The 5,371-nt window shown below is 50.4% G+C and overlaps 1 pseudogene; it reads right to left on the bottom strand.

Moving 5' to 3' along the window:
• Positions 1-5,026: 5,026 nt before the first annotated feature.
• Positions 5,027-5,144, bottom strand: LOC126459106 (5S ribosomal RNA; annotated as a pseudogene).
• Positions 5,145-5,371: the final 227 nt, after the last annotated feature.

Genomic DNA, 5,371 nt, shown 5'->3' with positions numbered 1-5,371 from the left:
AGCCTGGAGCTGACGGCAAAGTATCACCAACTCGGCTTGCATCTGTACACAACAGTCACAGTCCCTATCCATACTAAAGACCGTGGAAAACTAAACTACCCAGATAAACAGACTATCAGCACATGCGTCAGAACTCTATTGAAGGCACTGACGAAAACTCAGGAACTGTGTCTAAAAATTAGATTAAAACGCAAAGATTCAAAAAACCTAACTACCGAAGCACTCAGGTGAAACTAAATAATTCGCCCCTGATTAGGAATTTGTAAAATGTCACAAAATCGGTTTATTTCCTGTTGCAAACGAAAACGCGAAAACTTTGGTTATTAGATATTAAATTAACAAGCAGAAATTCAAGAAACTAAACTATTAAAGCATACATGGGATGTGTCGGAGTTCTGCCTTTTCCACAACTGCGGCAGTATGGCGAAAATTAACTTTTTCAATAGAACTGAGCACTACCATACTAAATGCCCGCATGTAAGAGCGTTTCTTAACAGTGAGTTACTTCAGCGATGGCGTGGCTGCAAGGGGAGTACGGATCTTGCATTGAACTATTCACCTCCAAGGCTCCATTCATTCACAGCATGTCAGTTTTATTTGGTGAGGATCTATGAAAGACCCAGCTTTAGATGAACTGGGACGCCGCACAGTAACAGCACTGAAAGCAGGAACTCCAGACATGCTAGAAAAAGTATAGGACGGGTTTGTCTATTGGCTGGATGGGATGTTTGCCACGTATCTGGTGTAGGGCACATTGAAGATTTGTGATATATGAATGAAAACATTGATCCTAAAAGTACACTACTAGCCATTAAGATTGCTACACCACGAAGATGACGTGCTACAGACGCGGGATTTAACCGACAGGACGAAGATGCTGTGATATGCAAATGATTAGCTTTTCAGAGCATTCACTTAAAGTTGGCGCCGGTGGTGACACCTTCAACGTGCTGACATGGGGAAAGTTTCCAACCGATTTCTCACACACAAACAGCAGTTGACCGGCGTTGCCTGGTGTAACGTTGATGTGATGCCTCGTGTAAGGAGGAGAAATGCGTACCATCACGTTTCCGACTTTGATAAAGGTCGGATTGTAGCCTATCGCGATTGCGGTTTCGCGTATCGCGACATTGCTGTTCGCGTTGGTCGAGATCCAATGGCTGTTAGCAGAATATGGAATCGGTGGGTTCAGGAGGGTAATACGGAACGCCCCGCTGGATGCCAACGGCCTCGTATCACTAGCAGTCGACATGACAGCCATCTTATCCCCATGGCTGTAACGGATCGTGCAGCCACGTCTCGATCGCTGAGTCACAAGATGAGGACGTTTGCAAGACAACAACCATGTGCACGAACAGTTCGACGAAGTTTGCAGCAGCATGGACTATCAGACCATGGCTGCGGTTACCCTTGACGCTGCAGTACAGACAGGAGCGCCTGCGATGGTATACTCAACGACGAACCTGGGAGCATAAGTGGCAAAACGTCATTTTTTCGGATGAATCCAGGTTCTGTTTACAGCATCATAATGGTCGCACCCGTGTTTGGCAACATCGCGGTGAACGCACATTGGAAGCGCGTATTCATCATCGCCATACTAGCGTATCACCTGGAGTGATGGTATGGGGTGCCATTGGGTACACGTCTCGGTCACCTCATGTTCGCAGTGACGGCACTTTGAACAGTGGACGTTACATTTCAGATGTGTTACGACCTGTGGCTCTACCCTTCATTCGATATCTGCGAAGCCCTACATTTCAGCAGGATAATGCACGACCGCATTTTGCGGGTCCTGTACGGGCCTTTCTGGATACAGAAAATGTTCGACTGCTGCCCTGGCCAGCACATTCGCCAGATCTCTCAACAACTGAAAACGTCTGGTCAATGGTGGCCGAGCAACTGCCTCGTCACAACACGCCAGTCACTACTCTTGATGAACTGTGGTATCATGTTGAAACTACATGGGCAGCTGTACCTGTACCCGCCATCCAAGCTCTGATTGAATCAATGCACAGGCGCATCAAGGCCGTATTACGGCCAGAGGCGGTTGTTCTGTTCTAGTATGTATATACACTCCTGGAAATGGAAAAAAGAGCACATTGACACCGGTGTGTCAGACACACCATACTTGCTCCGGACACTGCGAGAGGGCTGTACAAGCAATGATCACACGCACGGCACAGTGGACACACCAGGAACCGCGGTGTTGGCCGTCGAATGGCGCTAGCTGCGCAGCATTTGTGCACCGCCGCCGTCAGTGTCAGCCAGTTTGCCGTGGCATACGGAGCTCCATCGCAGTCTTTAACACTGGTAGCATGCCGCGACAGCGTGGACGTGAACCGTATGTGCAGTTGACGGACTTTGAGCGAGGGCGTATAGTGGGCATGCGGGAGGCCGGGTGGCCGTACCGCCGAATTGCTCAACACGTGGGGCGTGAGGTCTCCACAGTACATCGATGTTGTCGCCAGTGGTCGGCGGAAGGTGCACGTGCCCGTCGACCTGGGACCGGACCGCAGCGACGCACGGATGCACGCCAAGACCGTAGGATCCTACGCAGTGCCGTAGGGGACCGCACCGCCACTTCCCAGCAAATTAGGGACACTGTTGCTCCTGGGGTATCGGCGAGGACCATTCGCAACCGTCTCCATGAAGCTGGGCTACGGTCCCGCACACCGTTAGGCCGTCTTCCGCTCACGCCCCAACATCGTGCAGCCCGCCTCCAGTGGTGTCGCGACAGGCGTGAATGGAGGGACGAATGGAGACGTGTCGTCTTCAGCGATGAGAGTCACTTCTGCCTTGGTGCCAATGATGGTCGTATGCGTGTTTGGCGCCGTGCAGGTGAGCGCCACAATCAGGACTGCATACGACCGAGGCACACAGGGCCAACACCCGGCATCATGGTGTGGGGAGCGATCTCCTACACTGGCCGTACACCACTGGTGATCGTCGAGGGGACACTGAATAGTGCACGGTACATCCAAACCGTCATCGAACCCATCGTTCTACCATTCCTAGACCGGCAAGGGAACTTGCTGTTCCAACAGGACAATGCACGTCCGCATGTATCCCGTGCCACCCAACGTGCTCTAGAAGGTGTAAGTCAACTACCCTGGCCAGCAAGATCTCCGGATCTGTCCCCCATTGAGCATGTTTGGGACTGGATGAAGCGTCGTCTCACGCGGTCTGCACGTCCAGCACGAACGCTGGTCCAAATGAGGCGCCAGGTGGAAATGGCATGGCAAGCCGTTCCACAGGACTACATCCAGCATCTCTACGATCGTCTCCATGGGAGAATAGCAGCCTGCATTGCTGCGAAAGGTGGATATACACTGTACTAGTGCCGACCTTGTGCATGCTCTGTTGCCTGTGTCTATGTGCCTGTGGTTCTGTCAGTGTGATCATGTGATGTATCTGACCCCAGGAATGTGTCAATAAAGTTTCCCCTTCCTGGGACAATGAATTCACGGTGTTCTTATTTCAATTTCCAGGAGTGTATTTGTCCAATGAATACTCGTTTATCATCTGCATTTCTTCTTGGTGTAGCATTTTTAATGGCCAGTAGTGTAGTTGTAAAAAGTACCAAAACGTCGTACACGGTCCAGTCACAGTAATTTGACCAGCACCTATGTTCTACGGCAACGTGGAATAGCCACTCACAGACTGCAGATGGCAGCATTGGCGGTGGAGGGCATATAAAGCGTGTCAGGGAGGGGGGTGGAGGGAGGGGGAGCGGAAAATATTGCAGTACTCGTCGTAACACGGAACACGGAACACGGAAACGGAACGATTTGTCTGAGTTCTGAAAGGGGGCTGATCATTAGCTTTCGGGGTCAAGGGTAGAAGCATTTACGAAACGGCTACGTTGGTAAACTATTCACGTACCCTCGAGATTCAAGTATACCGGCACTGAGGCAACAGTGATGCACCACCGGCCCCAGATGACAGGGGTGTACGACGACTGTGGAGATATGTACGGGTGAATAGGTGTGCAGCTGTTGAGAAACTGACCACCTAAATGAACCAAGGAGAAACCATCAGTGCCGCCTCAATGACCGTTCAGCGAACGTTGCTGCACATGAGCCACGCAGCATGCGCCTGGTTCGTGCACCTTGTTGACTGCTGTTCACCGGCGACAAAGGATGGATTTTGCACGCCATTACCGCTTGTGGACGTCCACTGAGTGGCGACAGGTGGCTTTTGCAGATGACTCACGTTCTATGCTCCGTAGCACAGACGGCAGTCAGTGTGTACGGCATGTAAGGCCTCATAGGAAACACCCTGAACCAGGAGGGAGCGGTATGGTTTGGGGTTTGGGGAATGTTTTCTTAGGGTTCTTTTGGTGATCTCCTCGTTATCGGAGGCTCAATGGATCAACTCTAGCATGCAAAGGTCTTTACAGCCCATGTCCACGTCACGTCCAAATGCAGTTTGTTTTTCCTCTGGCATGATGGCATTTACCATCAAGAGAATGCTACGTGCCACACGGCTTGCAGTGTACTTGAGTGGTTCGAAGAGCACTAGGATAAGCTTACCGTAACCCCATGGTCACCAAACTCACCGATTTAAATGCAGTCGAGAATATGTCGGACCACCTCGATAGGGCTGTTCGAGCCATAGATCCTCAACCGAGAAACCTTGTGCAGCTGGCCGCGTCATTGCTGTCAGTACCTTCTAGAGCCTCATTGACTCTCTCATTGTATGTCTCGCAGCGTTCCGTGTTGCAAAATGTGCTTATTCAAGTTTTTGACGGGGGCCACATTATGTGACTTGACAGTGTACGTACATGCATGCAAAGAAATAAACTAAAAATAACCTAAACTTCTATAGAATAGGCCATGAAGGCCCAAAGGTACCGGCCAGCCGCCGTGTCGTCCTCAGCCCACAGGCGTCACTGGATGCGGATATGGAGGGGCATGTGGTCAGCACACCGCTCTCCCGGCCGTATGTCAGTTTCCGAGACCGGAGCCACTACTTCTCAATCAAGTAGCTCCTCAGTTTGTTTCACAAGGTCTGAGTGCACCACGCTTGCCAACAGCGCTCGGCAGACCGGATGGTCACCCATCCAAGTGCTAGCCCAGTCCGACAGCGCGTAACTTCGGTGATCTGACGGGAACCGGTGTTACCACAGCCGCAAGGCCGTTGGCTGTAAAGAAATACATCCTTATAAATCGGAAATATTTTTCTCTTTTAAAAAATAAAACAATAGTACAAAGTGTAAGTTATAATTCGCCTCAAGTTTCTTCTTTACACAATATTGTCTTGTGAAGTTGGACAAATTTTTTTGAAATACACTGTATTTGATTTTCATACAGTGAAAGGAATACACTCCCTCTCCCTCTCTCTCTCTTCTCTCTTTCTCTCTCTCCCTCTC

The sequence above is a fragment of the Schistocerca serialis genome, chromosome 2 (genome assembly GCF_023864345.2).
Source record: "Schistocerca serialis cubense isolate TAMUIC-IGC-003099 chromosome 2, iqSchSeri2.2, whole genome shotgun sequence".
Classification (NCBI taxonomy): Eukaryota; Metazoa; Arthropoda; class Insecta; order Orthoptera; family Acrididae; genus Schistocerca; species Schistocerca serialis.
The sequence above is the reverse complement of the archived record's forward strand: the minus strand, read 5'-3'. Positions and strand labels throughout refer to the sequence as shown.